The sequence below is a fragment of the Triticum aestivum genome, chromosome 7A (genome assembly GCF_018294505.1).
Source record: "Triticum aestivum cultivar Chinese Spring chromosome 7A, IWGSC CS RefSeq v2.1, whole genome shotgun sequence".
NCBI lineage: Eukaryota > Viridiplantae > Streptophyta > Magnoliopsida > Poales > Poaceae > Triticum > Triticum aestivum.
The window spans coordinates 43,810,468-43,829,942 of NC_057812.1; the positions used below are offsets into that span (position 1 = coordinate 43,810,468).

The 19,475-nt window shown below is 44.3% G+C and overlaps 1 pseudogene; it reads right to left on the minus strand.

Moving 5' to 3' along the window:
* Positions 1–16,431: 16,431 nt before the first annotated feature.
* On the minus strand, positions 16,432–18,413 carry LOC123150245 (probable indole-3-pyruvate monooxygenase YUCCA11; annotated as a pseudogene).
* Positions 18,414–19,475: the final 1,062 nt, after the last annotated feature.

The following is a 19,475-nucleotide window of genomic DNA, read 5'->3' on the forward strand; positions in this document are numbered from 1 at the left end:
CTCTGAGCGACCAGCTGAAGCAACTGGTCGAGCTTGTTGGAGATATGCCCTAGAGGCAATCATGTGATGATGATATTTCTCTATGTATTCATGGGTCCTTGTATTGTCCTTGAACATCATCAATGATATGTATCAGTAAGTATGTGACTTGTTTGTGGAACTATGTATTGTATGATGATTGTTTTAATGGTCCCTAGTTGATAAGGTTATGCGGACACATATCCTTGACTAGTATACGACTCGGTTGATGACTATGTTTCACAAGTCATGTGCATGGAGATGCTAAACCGATAGTATGGGCTCGTGGATGGAGATCACCGAGCCGGACAGACCCACTTTGAGACGCAGTGAGATATAGTCATCTGTTAGTCTCAAGTGCAATGTTTATGCCATGTCCTAGACCTGAGGTCCTCGCATGTTCTCGGGATGAGGATCGACTCACTTAGGGTCTATCAAACGATACTCCGTAACTGGGTAGTTATAAAGGTAGCTTTCGGGTGAGTCGTGAGACATGCCGCGAGACATGGTTGACCAAGATGGAATTTTCCCCCCCTATTTGGAGAGATATTCTCTGGGCCCTCTCGAGTGAACAGATTCGGAAAGCATGGCCATACGACTTGGGTTAAGTGTTAACCCAGTTCGGGAATCTGTATCATCGTTTCAAGAAGAGAGGTCGAGCTAACACAAGGGTGACAAGTACTCGCCTTGAGCTCGACAACAAATATCATGAGGCAAAAGGAATGTTGCATATGCCACATTGTTGAGGTTCGTCAAACGACTTTACGCCCACATGGGAGTTGGCACGTTCTGCTAGGTTCCGCTACCAACTGTCGACTCTAGTCGTGTCCATGTGTACGTGAACCTATAGGGTCGCACACTTAAGGGGCTGCAGCCCATTCGGATTGGATCTCAGTGGAAAATGGATGTGGACTCCTAGTGGGCTCAAGTTTTGAGCCCACTCAGAGGTCTATATAAAGGGGAGTGGGCGCACCACTTAGGGTTGATCGAATTGAACCCTGGTCAACCACCGCCACTTCCCATGCCCATGCCGCGCGACCGGACCTAGCAGTCCGCCGCTCGACGCTGCTCCCCGTACGTGTAGATACCTTGGAGGCATCGCATCTGCGGTGCTTGGACGAACCGTTTGAGGGAACCACGAGGTGTCGTTCGTGGGAGATCACCATTCACGGTTCTTCGCTGTTCGCGGGAGATTGGCAACGTGAGGAGGAGACGGCCTGGGAGATCGGCTACACGCATCACCAACTCTACTTCCACTGCGGTGACTGCGCGTCTAGTGGTAAACCCGATCCCGTGATCTATTTCCAGCAGCATGATCTTGGGTGCACGGTAGAAAATTTTATTTGGCGCTAGCGTAGCATACCGCGTGTTCCAACAGAGCTGCACAAGGCGGTCGAACAGGCCATGAAGGGCTTTATAGTCCGGATGTGGCCTGGCGACGCCCTTCCCAATAGCTACTTTGGCCTGGTGTGGCGGCTTGTGGATGCCTACCCACGGCTGGAAGTCATCAAGTGGTCCGTCTGCATCGAAGGTGCACGCCGGGCTTTCGCCCGTGTGAAGGTGCAATGGGCCAAGATGAACGCCGTGAAGCTGGTGAAGGAAGGGCCGCCGCAGGGCAAGGAGCATCGCCACCCCAAGATGTACTATGAAGGTGTCCTGAAGGGTGCCCGTCTCATAGCGGACGAGTGTGCAAAAGATGTAATATTTGAATGAACTTGCTCGTGTAATCCTGTATTATGAAAACTTGTTCATATGCACTATGCAACGCTTGTCTGAATTTAAAATATTACCTTCTGTTCGGCTGTTTATCAAATCTGAGAGATGGCTAGTCGTCGGCTTCTGCCCCCATGCCACGAGTGCTGGGGTGTTCGGGATAAACCTGAGCACTCTTGTTCCCATTGTTGGGTCCTTCGAGGGAGGTGCTCAGCACAATGAACAAGGCAATTGGACCATAATGCGTTATCACTCTCACTTAGCCATAGAATTCTATAATTTTAAATTTCGGCGAAGCCCCTAGTATTCGGAAGGCCGAATTCGGGGCGCGATACACGCCTTAAGCCGGACAGGGCCGACTCCTCGCTCTAAGCGGCATAAGTCTTTAGGGACTTGAAACCTCTCGAACAACGACCAGTCTCTCGCCTTATCATGACAGTCAGTTTTAGCTTTCTCTATTGAGGTGCTTAGCCCAGTAGAACCGGGGCACAATCGCAGTAGTTCTCCTAGTGTTACCTTAGCCGATAGAGCGGAACGTAAAGTACCAAAACATGGGAGCCGGGCAAACCCAACTATTGACCCAAGACATGATTCAGAGCTGATGCATATAATGCTATAAGTTCGGGGTGCCGCACTATTGAAAGTGTTCGGACTTCTCACATCGTATTATGGGGTATGCTTAAGCCCCTAGCGTATTGGCCGTACCATAGTGTACGGGTGCTAGATGTCATGAATGAACATATATGTATAGAAAGGAAGAATGCAATAATAGTCATAATGCTATGCATTGTTTTATTCAAAAGGGTGTGTTAAAGCAGAATTATACAAGTAGAGCGATAAGCAAAAAGTAGGACTATTCGACATGTCCCTTCCAAGGGCAAGCTGAGGAATAGTATTAAAGCAAATATTTAACTCGTTATCGTAATCCACCTGGGAGTTCCGTGGTGTGACGTAGCTTTCTGCCTCCTTGGTTGCTGCATCATATGTTCGGCAATCATGCTTCCGGATAGGGTTTCCAGAGATTAAAGTCCTGAAAGAGAAAAAATAACAAAGCGGGAAGCCCCTAGTGCGGTTTAAGCCGCGTCTTGGGGCGTGCCGTAGTTATGCCCCCTTCCCCGCCTGTGCCCATGGTATTTTTAATGCGTAATTATGTACGCATGGCACGGATTTCGCTGTTTGGCTGGGACTTGGGTGGGGGCCGCATTGCTATGTGAGCTCGGAACGTGCCAGGCGGTCCAGTTGCCGATTACTCCGGGCGCGCTTGAAGTTGTCCGGGTCCTTAATCGCTGAACTAGTGGATTGCCTGAAGAGGCTGCTTTGTGCTTCTGCTGCGAGGGCCGCAGTGTGCTCCTCCGTGCGGAGAGAGCGCTCAATGTTTCCATTGACTGTGATGACCCCCCGAGGTCCTGGCATCTTGATCTTGAGATATGCATAATGTGGTACCGCATTGAATCTTGCGAATGCGGTTCGCCCGAGCAGTGCATGGTAGCCACTGCGGAACGGGACTATGTTGAAGATTAACTCTTCGCTTCGGAAGTTATCCGGGGATCCGAAGACCACTTCCAGTGTGACTAAGCCTGTGCAATGGGCCTCTACACCTGGTATGATGCCTTTAAAGGTCGTTTTGTGGGTTTGATCCTTGAGGGGTCGATACCCATTTTGCGCACTGTGTCCTGATAAAGCAGGTTCAGGCTGCTGCCGCCATCCATAAGGACTCGAGTGAGGTGAAATCCGTCAATGATTGGGTCTAGGACCAGTGCAGCGAATTCGCCATGACGGATACTAGTGGGGTGGTCCCTGCGATCGAAGGTGATCGGACAGGAAGACCATGGGTTGAATTTTGGGGCGACTGGCTCCAACGCATATACGTCCCTGAGCGCACGCTTCCGCTCCCTCTTGGGGATGTGGGTTGCATATATCATGTTCACCGTCCGCACTTGTGGGGGGAACCTCTTCTGTCCTCCGGTGTTCGGCTGCCGGGGCTCCACCTCGTCATTGCTATGTGACCCCTTATCTTTGTTTTCGGCATTTAACTTGCCGGCCTGCTTGAACACCCAACAATCCCTGTTGGTGTGGTTGGCTGGCTTGTCGGGGGTTCCGTGTATTTGACACGAGCGATCGACTATATGGTCCAAACTGGACGGGCCCGGAGTGCTTATTTTGAATGGCTTTTTCCGCTGACCGGGTTTAGAGCCCTTGAATCCGGCATTGACTGTTGTATCCTCGGTATTGTCGCTGTTAATGTGGCGCTTATGCTTGTTGCGACGTGATCTGCCATTGCTATCCTTGGTATTCGAAGTACCATGGTTTTTTGATATGTTATTGCTGCGAGCCAGCCAGCTGTCTTCTCCCGCACAAAAGCGGGTCATGAGTGTCGTGAGGGCTGCCATAAATTTTGGCTTTTCCTGACCAAGGTGCCGGGCTAGCCACTTGTCGCGGATGTTGTGCTTGAAAGCTGCTAGGGCGTCTGCATCCGGACAGTCGACGATTTGATTTTTCTTTGTTAGGAACCGTGACCAGAATTGCCTGGCCGATTCCTCTGGCTGCTGAATTATGTGGCTCAAGTCATCGGCATCTGGTGGTCGCACATAAGTTCCCTAAAAGTTGTCGAGGAATGCGGCTTCCAGATCTTCCCAACAGCCTATGGACTCTGCTGGCAAGCTATTGAGCCAATGATGCGATGGTCCTTTGAGTTTTAGTGGGAGGTATTTGATGGCGTGTAGGTCATCACCGTGGGCCATGTGGATGTGCAGGAGGAAATCCTATATCCATACCACAGGATCTGTTGTGCCGTCGTATGATTCTATATTTACGGGTTTGAAACCCTCTGGGATTTGATGATCCATTACTTCGTCTGTGAAGCATAAGGGGTGTGCAGCGCCTCTGTACTGGGCTATATCGCGACGTAGCTTGAATGAGTCTTGCCCGCTGTGTTCGGCCCGTTCGGACTTACTTTTACTGTATCCGGCGTGACGATTATCGTCTCGCATAGTGGCGCGCCCTCATGATCCGTAGATCGGTCTTGCATGTTTTGCTTTGTCCTCCAGTACGTCTCTCGGGTCTAGCGTATTTCCCATGCCTTTTTATTTGAATGGCGTCGGGGTGCGGGCTGAGCTTTTGGCTGGAATGTTTCTCTGTCGCGGCCACGAGGTGGCCGATCAGCCGCGTCGTACGCCGGGGATGTAGGTTTTGGTGCTTCCTCCTCCAGTCGGGGTAGCAACCTGCACTTTGGGTAACTCTTGGAGGGGCGTTCGAGTTTATATTCCTCGGCCGCCAGGACTTCAGTCCATCTGTCGGCTAGCAAATCTTGATCAGCTTGAAGCTGCTGCTGCTTTTTCTTAAGGCTATTTGCCGTGGCTATAACCTGGTGCTTGAAGCGCTCTTGTTCGACGGGATCCTCCGGCACGACGAATTCGTCATCGTCGAGGCTTGCCTCATCTTCAGAGGGAGGCATGTAATTATCGTCCTCCGCATCTCCATCTTCCGCTCTCTCAGGAGGGATGGCTCCTCCATCCTTCTGCTCTAAATCTTGCTGGAGGGGATTGTTGTTGTCTTCGGCACTGTCCGGAGTGCTATTATCTTTGGTGCCGGTATCAACACTTTTGCCTTGGCGGGACTTAGAGCGGCGCCGCTGACGCCGGCGCTTGGGTTGCTTCTTGGAGGGGTCATCCTCCATTGTCTCATCGCCATTGCCTTCTTTGGGTGTGTCCACCATGTATGTATCCTATGATGAAGTGGCTACCTAGTGCCCTGTGGGCAGTGGTTCCTCTTAGACTCCCGCATCGTCGTCCATACCGTCGATGTCTTCAGAGTCGAAGTCGAGCATGTCGGTTAAGTCATCGACAGTGGCTACTAAGTGGGTGGTGGGTGGGCGGCGAATTTCTTCGTCATCCGCATCCCAATCCTGCCGGACGTAGTTCGGCCAGGCCTCTCCTGACAAGGAGAGAGACCTTAATGAGTTCAGTATGTCGCCAAAGGGTGAGTGCTGAAAAATATCCACAGAGGTAAACTCCATGATCGGCGACCAATCGGATTCGACAGGAACGGGCGTAGGCGGTTCGGAGTCCGTGGCCGGAGAAGGATCCAGCAGTTTGGCAACATGGCTCTCATGAAGGGTAAGGTCGATATTCGGCTCGATCGCCGCTGAGGATACGGCCTCCATGACGGGGTCCATCCACCCGTCCATGGATGGCGCAACTAGCTCCGAATTGAGGCTCGGAGCGGCTGCCGGTGCGATCTCCTGAATACGGTCCGATGGTAGAGCTAAATCGTACTCATCGTGACCACACGGCGCACAAGGCAGGGGCTCGAATCCGTCGAAGATCAAGTCTCTATGATATCGGTCGTGTAGTTTAAGTTTCCAAACCTGACCTGGTGGCCAGGGGCGTAACTTTGGATCTGCTCCAGATGGCCAAGTGAGTTGGCCCGAAGTGCGAAGCCGCCGAACACAAAGATCTGTCCAGGAAGAAAAGTCTCACCCTAGACTGCATCGCTATCGATGATAGTAGGAGCCATCAAGCCTAACGGCGACGACACAGAGGAACTCTCAATGAAAGCACCAATATCGGTGTCAAAACCGGCGGATCTCGGGTAGGGGGTCCCGAACTGTGCGTCTAAGGCGGATGGTAACAGGAGGCAGGGGACATGATGTTTTACCCAGGTTCGGGCCCTCTTGATGGAGGTAAAACCCTACGTCCTGCTTGATTTATTCTTGATGATATGAGTATTACAAGAGTTGATCTACCACGAGATCAGAGAGGCTAAACCCTAGAAGCTAGCCTATGGTATGATTGTATGTTGTCCTATGGACTAAAACCCTCCGGTTTATATAGACACCGAAGGGGGCTAGGGTTACACAAGGTCGGTTACAAAGGAGGAGATATCCATATCCGTACTGCCTAGCTTGCCTTCCACGCCAAGTAGATTCCCATCCGGACACGAGACGAAGTCTTCAATCTTGTATCTTCATAGTCCAACAGTCCGGCCAGAGGATATAGTCTGGCTGTCCGGAGATCCCCTAATCCAGGACTCCCTCGCTTATAGTGATGTGCATTACAGAGAGGGTCGGAGTGACAAATCCTAATCTCGATCTATGCCAACTCAACAAGTACCACCGGAGACACCTATAGAGCACCTTTATAATCACCCAATTAGGTTGTGACGTTTGGTAGCACACAAAGTGTTCCTCCGGTATTCGGGAGTTGCATAATCTCATAGTCAGAGGAACATGTATAATTCATGAAGAAAGCAGTAGCAACAAACTAAACGATCATCGTGCTAAGCTAACCGATTGGTTCAAGTCAATTACATCATTCTCTAATGATGTGATCCCGTTAATCAAATGACAACTCATGTCTATGGCTAGGAAACTTAACCATCTTTGATTCACTGAGCTAGTCAAGTAGAGGCATACTAGTGACACTCTGTTTGTCTATGTATTCACACATGTACTAAGTTTCCGGTTAATACAATTCTAGCATGAATAATAAACATTTATCATGATATAAGGAATAAATAATAACTTTATTATTTCCTCTAGGGCATATTTCCTTCAGTCTCCGACTTGCACTAGAGTCAATAATCTAGTTCACATCTCCATGTGACTAATACCCAAAGGGTTTACTAGAGTTAATAATCTAGTTCACATTGCTATGTGATTAACACCCAAAGAGTGATCATGTTTTGTTTGTGAGAAAAGTTTAGTCTACGGGTCTGCAACATTCAGATCCGTATGTATTTCGCAAATTTCTATGTCTACAATGCTCTACACGGAGCTACTCTAGCTAATTGCTCCCACTTTCAATATGTATCCAGATCGAGACTTAGAGTCATCTAGATCGATGTAAAAAGCTTGCATCGACGTAACTCTTTACGACGAACTCTTTTATCACCTTCATAACCGAGAAATATTTGCTTAGTCCTCTAAGGATAATTTTTGACCGTTGTCCAGTGATCTACTCCTAGATCACTATTGTACTCCCTTGCCAGAATCATGCTAAGGTATACAATAGGACTGGTAAACAACATAACATACTTTATAGAACCTATGACTGAGGCATAGGGAATGACTTTTCATTCTCTTTCTATTTTCTGTTGTGGTCGGGTTTTGAGTCTTTACTCAACTTCACACCTTGCAACACAGGCAAGAACTCCTTCTTTGACTGTTTCATTTTGAACTACTTCAAAATCTTGTCAAGGTATGTACTCATTGAAAAAACTTATCAAGCATCTTGTTCTATCTCTATAGATCTTGATGATCAATATGTAAGCAGCTTCATCAAGGTCTTTCTTGGAAAAACTCTTTTCAAACACTCCTTTATGCTTTCCAGAAAATTATACATTATTTCCGATCAACAATATGTCATTCACATATACTTATCAGAAATGTTGTAGTGCTCCCACTCACTTTCTTGTAAATATAGGCTTCACCGCAAGTCTGTATAAAACTATATGCTTTGATCACTTTATCAAAGCATATATTCCAACTCCGAGATGCTTGCACCAGTCCATAGATGGATCGCTGGAGCTTGCTCACTTTGTTAGCATCTTTAGTATCGACAAAACCTTCGGGTTGCATCATATACAACTCTTCTTTAAGAAATCCATTAAGGAATGCAGTTTTGACATCCATTTGCCAGATTTCATAAAATGCGGCAACTGCTAACATGATTCGGATAGACTTTTAAGCATCGATACGAGTGAGAAAATCTCATCGTAGTCAACACCTTGAACTTGTCGAAAACATTTTGCGACAATTCGAGCTTTGTAGATAGTGACACTACTATCAACGTCCGTCTTCCTATTGAAGATCCATTTATTCTTAATGACTTACCGACCATCGGCAAGTCAATCAAAGTCCATACTTTCTCATACATGGATCCCAACTCAGATTTCATGGCCTCAAGCCATTTTGCAGAATCTGGGCTCATCATTGCTTCCTCATAGTTCGTAGGTTCGTCATGGTCAAGTAACATGACCTCCAGAATAGGATTACCGTACCACTCTAGTGTGGATCTCACTCTGGTTAACCTACGAGGTTCGGTAGTAACTTGATCTGAAGTTACATGATCATCATCATTAGCTTCCTCACTTATTGGTGTAGGAGTCACGGGAACAGATTTCTATGATGAATTACTTTCCAATAATGGAGCAGGTACAGTTACCTCGTCAAGTTCTACTTTCCTCCCACTCACTTCTTTCGAGAGAAACTCCTTCTCTAGAAAGGATCCATTCTTAGCAATGAAGGTCTTGCCTTCGGATCTGTGATAGAAGGTGTACCCAACAATCTCCTTTGGGTATCCTATGAAGACACATTTCTCCGATTTGGTTTGAGCTTATCAGGATGAAACTTTTTCACATAAGCATAGCAACCCCAAATTTTAAGAAACGACAACTTTGGTTTCTTGCCAAACCACGTTCATATGGTGTCGTCTCAACGGATTTAGATGGTGCCCTATTTAACGTGAATGCAGTTGTCTCTAATGCATAACCCCAAAACGATAATGGTAAATCGTTAAGAGACATCATAGGTTGCACTATATCTAATAAAGTACGGCTACGATGTTCGGACACACCATTATGCTGTGGTGTTCCAGGTGGCATGAGTTGCGAAACTATTCCGCATTGTTTTAAATGAAGACCAAACTCGTAACTCAAATATTCTCCTCCACGATCAGATCATAGAAACTTTATTTTCTTGTTACGATGATTTTCCACTTCACTCCGAAATTCTTTGAACTTTTCAAATGTTTTAGATTTATGTTTCATCAAGAAGATATACCCATATCTTACTCAAATCATTTGTGAAGGTCAGCAAATACCGATACCTACTGCGAGCCTCAACACTCATCAGACTGCATACATCAGTATGTATTATTTCCAACAAGTCTGTTGCTCACTCCATTGTTCCGGAGAACGGAGTCTTAGTCATCTTGCCCATGAGGCATGGTTCGCAATCATCAACTGATTCATAATCAAGTGATTCCAAAAGCCCATCAGCATGGATTTTCTTCATGCGCTTTACACCAATATGACCTAAACGGCAGTGCCACAAATAAGTTGCACTATCATTATTAACTTTGCATCTTTTGCCTTCAATATTATGAATATGTGTATCACTATGATCGAGATTCAGTAAACTATTCACCTTGGGTGTATGACCATTGAACGTTTTATTCATGTAAACAGAACAACAATTATTCTCTGACTTTAAATGAATAAGCATATTGCAATAAACATGATCAAATCATATTCATGCTTAACGCAAACACCAAATAACATTTATTTAGGTTCAACACTAATCCCGAAAGTATAGGGAGTGTGCGATGATGATCATATCAATCTTGGAACAATTTCCAACACACATCATCACTTCACCCTTAACTAGTCTCTGTTCATTCTGCAACTCCTGTTTCGAGTTACTAATCTTAGCAACTGAACTAGTATCAAATACTGAGGGGTTGCTATAAACACTAGTAAAGTACACATCAATAACATGTATAACAAATATACCTTTGTTCACTTTGCCATCCTTCTTATCCGCCAAATACTTGGGGCAGTTCTGCTTCCAGTGACCAGTCCCTTTGCAGTAGAAGCACCTAGTCTCAGGCTTAGGTCTGGACTTGGGCTTCTTCACTTGAGCAACAACTTGCTTGCCATTCTTCTTGAAGTTCCCCTTCTTCCCTTTGCCCTTTTCTTGAAACTAGTGGTCTTGTCAACCATCAACACTTGATGCTTTTCTTGATTTCTACCTTCGTCGATTTCAGCATCACGAAGAGCTTGGGAATCGTTTCCGTTATCCCTTGCATATTATAGTTCATCATGAAGTTCTAGTAATTTGGTGATAGTGACTAGAGAACTCTCTCAATCACTATCTTATCTGGAAGATTAACTCCCACTTGATTCAAGTGATTATAGTACTTAGGCATTCTGACCACATGCTCACTAGCTGAGCTATTCTCCTCCATCTTGTAGGCAAAGTGTTTGTCAAAGGTCTCAAACCTTTCGACATGGGCATGAGTCTGAAATACTAATTTCAACTCTTGGAACATCTCATATGCTCTGATTCTAAGCCGTAAAGCATGGTGCACTAAACTATCAAGTAGTCATCATATCAAGCTTGTCAAACGTTCATAACGCCTGCATCTTCTCTTGCAATCAGTCTGTCACCTAGCGGTGCATCAAGGACATAATTCTTCTATGCAGCAATGAGGATAATCCTCAGATCACGGATCCAATCTGCATCATTGCTACTAACATCTTTCTAAGTTTTCTCTAGGAACATATCAAAAATAAAACCAGGGGAGCTAAACGCGAGCTATTGATCTACAACATATATATGCTAGTACTACCAGGACTAAGTTCATGATAAATTAAAGTTCTATTAATCAAATTACTTAAGAACTCACACTTAGATAGACATCCCTCTAATCATCTAAGTGATCACGTGATCCATATCAACTAAACCATGTCTGATCATCACGTGAGATGGAGTAGTTTTCAATAGTGAACATCACTATGTTGATCATATCTACTATATGATTCACGCTCGACCTTTCGGTCTCAGTGTTCCGAGGCCATATCTTCATATGCTAGGCTTGTTAAGTTTAACCCGAGTATTTCTGCGTGTGCAAAACTGGCTTACACCCGTTGTATATGAACGTAGAGCTTATCACACCTGATCATCACGTGGTGTCTCGGCACGACGAACTTTGGCAACAGTGCATACTCAGGGAGAACACTTGTACCTTGAAATTTAGTGAGAGATCATCTTATAATGCTACCGTCAATCAAAGCAGAATAAGATGCATAAAAGATAAACATCACATGCAATCAATATAAATGAAATGATATGGCCATCATCATCTTGTGCCTTTGATCTCCATCTCCAAAGCACCGCCATGATCACCATCGTCACCAGCGCGACACCTTGATGTCCATCGTAGCATCGTTGTCGTCTCACCAACTATTGCTTCTACGACTATCGCTACCGCTTAGTGATAAAGTAAAGCAATTACAGGGCGATTGCATTGCATACAATAAAGCGACAACCATATGGCTCCTGCCAGTTGCCGATAACACTGTTACAAAACATGATCATCTCATACAATAAAATATAGCATCATGCTTTGACCATATCGTATCACAACATGCCCTGCAAAAACAAGTTAGACGTCCTCTACTTTGTTGTTGCAAGTTTTACGTGGCTTCTACGGGATGAGCAAGAACCGTTCTTACCTACGCATCAAAACCACAACGATATTTCGTCAAGTTAGTGATGTTTTAACCTTCAACAAGGACCGGCCGTAGTCACACTCGGTTCAACTAAAGTTGAAGAAACTGACACCCGCCAGCCACCTGTGTGCGAAGCATGTTGGTAGAACCAGTCTCGCGTAAGCGTACGCGTAATGTCGGTCCGGGCCGCTTCATCCAACAATACCGTCGAACCAAAGTATGACATGCTGGTAAGCAGTATGACTTGTATCGCCCACAACTCACTTGTGTTCTACTCGTGCATATAACATCTATGCATAAAACTGGCTCGGATGCCACTGTTGGGGAACGTAGTAATTTCAAAATTTTCCTACGCACACGCAAGATCATGGTGATGAATAGCAACAAGAGGGGAGAGTATCGTCTACGTACCCTTGTAGACCATAAGCGGAAGCGTTATGAGAACGCGATTGATGTAGTCGTACGTCTTCACGATCCGACCGATCCAAGTACCGAACGTACGGCACCTCCGAGCTCAGCACATGTTCTGCTCGGTGACGTCCCACGAACTCCGATCCAGCAGAGCTTCGAGGGAGAGTTCTGTCAGCATGACAGTGATGATGATGCTACCGACGCAGGGCTTCGCCTAAGCACCGATACGATACGACCGAGGTGGATTATGGTGGAGGGGGCACCGCACACGGCTAAAAGATCAACTGATCAACTTGTGTGTCTATGGGGTGCCCCCTGGCCACGTATATAAAGGAGTGGAGAAGGGGGAGAGGCCAGCCCTCCTAGGCGCACCCCAAGGGGAGTCCTACTCCCATCGGGAGTAGGATTCCCCCCCCCCCCTCCATGTAGTAGGAGTAGGAGAGAAGGAAAGGGAAAAGAGAAGAGAAGGAAAGAGGGGGGGCCGCCCCTCCCCCTAGTCCAATTCGGACTAAGCCTTGGGGGGGCGCGCGGCCTCCCCTCTCTCTTTCTCCTAAAGCCCAATAAGGCCCATATACTCCCTGGTGAATTCCCGTAACTCTCTGGTAATCCGAAAAATACCCGAATCACTCGGAACCTTTCCGATGTCTGAATATAGTCGTCTAATATATCGATCTTTATATATCGACCATTTTGAGATTCCTCGTCATGTCCCCGATCTCATCCGGGACTCCAAACTACCTTCGGTATATCAAAACACATAAGCTCATATTAACGATCGTCACCGAACGTTAAGCATGCGGACCCTATGGGTTCGAGAACTATGTAGACATGACCGAGACTCGTCTCTGCTCAATAACCAATAGCGGAACCTAGATGCTCATATTGGTTCCTACATATTCTACGAAGATCTTTATCGGTCAAACCGCATAACAACATATGTTGTTCCCTTTGTCATCGATATGTTATTTGCCCGAGATTCGATCGTCGGTATCTCAATAACTAGTTCAATCTCGTTATCGGCAAGTCTCTTTACTCGTTCCGTAATACATCATCCCGCAACTAACTCATTAGTTGCATTGCTTGCAAGGCTTATAGTGATGTGCATTACCGAGAGGGCCCAAAGATACCTCTCCGACAATCGGAGTGACAAATCCTAATCTCGATCTATGCCAACTCAACAAGTACCATCAAAGAAACCTGTAGAGCACCTTTATAATCACCCAGTTATGTTGTGATGTTTGGTAGCACACAAAGTGTTCCTCTGGTATTCAGGAGTTGCATAATCTCATAGTCAGAGGAACATGTCTAAGTCATGAAGAAAGCAGTAGTAACAAACTAAACGATCATCCTGCTAAGCTAATGGAATGGGTCGAGTCAATCACATCATTCTCTAATGATGTGATCCCGTTAATCAAATGACAACTAATGTCTATGGCTAGGAAACTTAACCATCTTTGATTCAACGAGCTAGTCAAGTAGAGGCATACAAGTGACACTCTGTTTGTCTATGTATTCACACATGTACTAAGTTTCCAGTTAAAACAATTCTAGCATGAATAATAAACATTTATCATGATATAAGGAAATAAATAATAACTTTATTATTGTCTCTAGGGCATATTTCCTTCAGTCTACATAGTTCTCGAACCCGTAGGGTCCGCACGCTTAACGTTCATTTACGATATAGTATTATATGAGTTATGTGATTTGGTGACCGAATGTTGTTCTAAGTCTCGGATGAGACCAAGAACATGACGAGGAGTCTCGAAATGGTCGAGAGGTAAAGATTGATATATATAGGACGATGGTATTCGGACACCAGAAGTGTTCCGGAGGGTACCGGGTAGTTGCACCCCTACAAAGGCCAGCCCTATGAGGAGGAGAAGGAAAGAGGGGAGGGCAAGGAAAGTGTGGATTAGGATTCCGACTTCCTTCCCTCCCCCCCCCCTCTTTTCTTCCCCCTCGGTTATATATGGCAGGGGGCGCGCGCGGCTTGGGAGGGACTCCAAGTAGGATTCCTCCTACTTGGGCGCCTCCTATGGCTGCTCCTCCCTCCCTCCCGCCTATATATATGTGGAGAGGGGGCGCCTAGCACAGACCAGACAACTGCCTAGCCGTGTGCGGCGCCCCCCTCATAGTTTACACCCCCGGTCATATTTTCGCGGTGCTTAGGCGAAGCCCTGCGAGGATCACTTCACCATCACCGTCACCACACCATCGTGCTGACGGTACTCATCTACTACCTCGACGTCTTGCTGGATCAAGAAGGCGAGGGACGTCACCGAGCTGAAGGTGTGCAGAACTCGAAGATGTTGTACGTTCGGTACTCGAACAGTGGAGCGCGAAGAAAGTTCTACTACATCAACCGCGTTGTGAAACGCTTCCGCTTACGGTCTACTAGGGTACGTAGACACACTCTTCCCCCTCGTTGCTATGCATCTCCATGGATAGATCATTGCATGTGCGTAGAAAATTTTTGTTTTCCATGCAACGTTCCCCAACACTATCATCTCGGCCGGCCATGAGGAGCTTTGTGCACATGCCAGCCACGGTAGAGGCGCTGCTAGGCCACCCGGTGGCAGCCCTGTCGGAGAGGCCAGTGTCGCATCTAACACGGCTACTGGTGAACGTGACGGTGGAGCAGAGCCTATGGCCGGTGCATGTGCTGATGGCCACCGACGCCACCGTTGCCGACATCCCTTGTGTTGCCGTCATTGTTAGCCCAAACTACTGTGATAGTGGTGTACTATGGGTGGTAGAGGTTCTACCTTATATGTGGTAGGGGTCCTGGTTTGGACTACAGGGGTATTTTATGAGTGGTAGATTACAACGAAGGGATTACAAGTCCTTTTATAGGAAAAATGAAGCCGCAGTTCATACTATAATGATATGTGCTCTTAATTACCAGATGACTTGCATTTGTTTGTGATGTTTTGTTTCTTCCGATTCTAATGAGGTAAGGTCACACACGGTAGGTTTACAACATTCAGCATGACAGATAGGAATGCAATCTCTGTACCTGTCATGGTACTAGTGACAGAAGCTATCATTTCAATTTCAGTACTAGCTGGGCAGATGATGTTGTGTACCGCCGTGTGCGTGGACTGTCTAGCCGTGCACAAAAAAAGGTTGTTTCCAAACGGCAGCCACTCTGCTCAAAATGGATTACAAAATAGGAGAAGAATCGACACTGCACTTGAACCAACAAAGCTACTCAAAGCCTAACGTTGGAGACGCCTCACGGTATGCTGCAAACTGAAGGCAAGGAGCACAATTCTGGACAAGGGGAGTGGTCAAACCAGAAGAAATATTTTCTTTAAGCTAGGTAATGATAGAAACATGTGTTTCAATAGTACAATACCACCTTTTTCTAAGAAGTATTATTGTAATTCTTTATTAATATTACTTTGAATGTAGTTTCAAATAAAATTATGCAACAGAGCTCATATCAGACAAGGCTCGGAACAAAAAACATGGGTGATATGTAGACTTATAGACTATCACAGAATTTCTTGAAACCGGCCATGTAGCTCATATTCCACGGAAAACTGAGATACTTCCCAAGATGACCTCGTGTTATCATAGGGAAAGTACCAAACAATATGGTGATTAGTTTCTTCTTACTTCTCTTTGGGTATTTTGAGGAGAATTTTTATGGTGAGTGCAACAAAATAGGTTGTCTCTAAATAAATCCACTCTTATGAGTTACTAGTTTGTTGTTTCTCATTATGTGCGGTTGGTACTAGTTCCTCTAGAGGTTAATAAGCTTCGTCAAACAACATTATTAAGATTTTGCATATATTTGAATCAACACAGAACAAATCTCTGAAGACATTTGAATTAGTGAACACATGTCAACATGATAGCAGCCCCACACAAGAAGTTGGCATAATAAAAGTACAATACAATACTTCAAGCATAATACATTACTGCGTCCCTTTCAATAAAATCAACTTCACCCAAATAAACACTTAACAACAAACCAAGCTATGACATTTTCAAAGATCATTTTTCAAGATGAATGATCTAGAAAATGTGATGAAGTACTAGGAGAGCCTAATTAAAATATGCCATTTCCATGTTGGCATGGATGTCACTTGCAACGATATTGGCATCATGTGCAATACCGACCAATCCCCTCCTTCCAAATCCGATGCAATAGAGTCCATTTGCACCTTTCCAATGGTTGGGGAAGTCATTTCTGGGTATGCCATCACTACTTAGCATACTCATGTCGTTCTACATTTATAAAAATATTTTATAAGATTATTTTTAAAAATGTTATACAATGTTTGGAGAAAATTTCTATACTACTATATATAGTGTACAAGTTTAAAACTTTTGAATCTCACCACAAAAAAGCATTGACGGAGTCCATGGTATGGCTCAAAATGATGGGATTTGCAGCTACAGTACGGGCTACAATTCCAGCAAAGGTACTACTGATTTCTAGAACCATCACTATATGCCAATGTAGGTAAAGTTCACTCGTCAATTGTAATCCATTCATGCATGTAGCTGGTCATGGCACACACACTGGTAGACAGAGTTGGAAGTTCTGGTGGAGTTTCTTTAAGCTGGTTGTAGTGTAAGATACTAATTCTAAGAATCTAAAGCTTTACATACAAAACTGAACGGCTACAACAATGGACTTGATGAAGCTTTACATGCCAAGGTGCAGTGCTTGAAGCAAGCAAGCTTTGTATCCATGAACCGAAATGTGCACGTGTTGTGCACATACCCGTGTACTAGTATAACTATAAGTTGAAACCGATTGTTCCTTTATGCAAGGAATTTGGTTGACTTTTACAATCATATGATATTCATATTCCTATGATGTTATATATAAATAATAATAAATGTCTATATACCTTGAGCCACATATTAGCAGTGCTTTTGTAACCTGTGGCAAACACAATGGCGTAATAGTATCTCTCATTCCCATCCGCAAACTCTACGAGATTTCCTTGAATGCAGGATATTGGACCGAATACCTACCATAAAAAATATTTTTAAATCAATCTATCACATTCGCCATATGGTATGTATATATTTATATTTATAGGCATGATTTTGCTCTCACCTTGATATCACCATTTTTTATTAGCTCAGTGGTGCCGGTGTCTATGACAGCGGACCGATCAGTTTTTTGCTTTTAGCGTGAGTGGGCCAATATTAGGCCTCACAATTCCTTACTTTGATAAATCACCAAATAATACATATGCGAGGATCATGAGAATAAAATCTACAAGCTTCAGTGGAAGGTGCCACGTTGAGAGTACCATGCCCACATGGATCAACTCCTTTGTCATAACATGCAACTTCACAATTACCAATGTAAGAACATCTTTAATAGAATGTCAACCAAGATTTTTCTCAGAAAAACAAAGAAAATAGTAGAAGTGGGATCGTTAAATGTATGTACGTACCGGACTACGGATAATGATGGAAGTGTTAGCTCCGTGCACTGCAAGATCATGGGCAATCTCCAAGCCAGAGTTCCCACATCCAACAATAAGCACGCTTTTCCCAACATAATCATTTCCGGACTTGTAACTTGATGAGTGGATTGTTTCACCAGGAAAGCTTTGTAGGCCAACGATCTCTGGAACATATCCCACAACATTTTCACTTGTTGCTAAAACTAAGAACTTGGATGCATACATAATTGGGACATCCACTTTGTTATGCGTCATCACAACCCAACATTTCCTCACCTCACCATACATGCATGACTCAGCTGATGTGTTAAACTTTGGGGATATATTTAAGTGCTTGACATAATCCTCCATATACCTTTAAAACTGATCTCTGGAAAGGTAGGTAGGCAAATCATTTGGGTATGCCATGTGGGGTAGCTCACAATACTCTTTGGGGATGTGGAGCTGGAGGCAATCATATGTGTGTCTGTGCCACAATGACACAATACAATCTTCACGCTCAGCGATGGTATATGGTATAGAGAGTTTGCTTAGGCATGCTGTCGTGGCAAGCCTAGATGGACCTGCTCCGACGATGAAAACTTGTACCTTCTCCATGGAAAGACTTGAATATAGGTGTGCAATCAATTTAGTGACACTATTGTGTTGAAGTTGTCCTTGTTGGTATGTGTTGGGGTAACACCTATAGCTATTTATATATACAAATATCAGTCATTACTATATATTACTTTTAGTGGTTTATTTTGTTCTTCCTTAGATGGCTCTTGTTTCTTGCTTCTTTCACTGGCTTGTCTCTTTCTTTTACCGTTATTTGTCTAGTTGTCACTATGTGAGGCATTGGCATTGTTCTACACATGTGAGCAAACTGCGCCTCTCATGGATAGTGGTATAGTTCCCTAAAATTGATAAATATACGTTGTTGTTAATATAAGCATACATTCAAACATCCGATTAGTAAGTGCTTTCAAACAAAGATTTTTTTATGTTAATAAGATAATTAACCACCGCCTTGAAGTTATTCCATGAATTAATGAGTAGTGTTGAACTGTTGATACATGATATCGAACAATATTTTCCATGTTTTTCTAATTAATTGTCAAGTATTTAATGTGAAGAATAGAAAGCATTGAATCATGAGTAAACAAAAGAACTGGAATTTCACAAAATGGGATGATATATAATGTTTTTATAGATCAATTCATGCACTAGATGTGCCTATGCTGTTATTTCAAATATAAAATTCTTGACTTTATTGGCATGCATACATGCTACTATATAATTAAAATGGTACTTTTGTTGTATGTTGCTCAATACATTTTTCTAAAAAGTGATCACTTTACGAAGAGATTGTCTTTCTTGCAAGTTAACGTAAATTAAACTTTTGGGCTTCCATGTATAAACAATTTTAGCTTTTGTTGTTGCTATTTGCACGCATGTATTAATTCCTTTATCAACTTATGAAGTACAAGTAAGAAACTGAAACGAGGTTGTAAAGTATGAAACTGAAGTAGCAAGATGTAAAGTATGAAACTGAAATAGCAAGATGTAAAGTATGAAGTTGAACCTGTAAATACGGACTATCTAATGAGTACATGGACAGGTGTTTACGCAGCCTATAGTGTGCAAATATTTGTTGGTATGCTAGTTTTAAGATGTCTT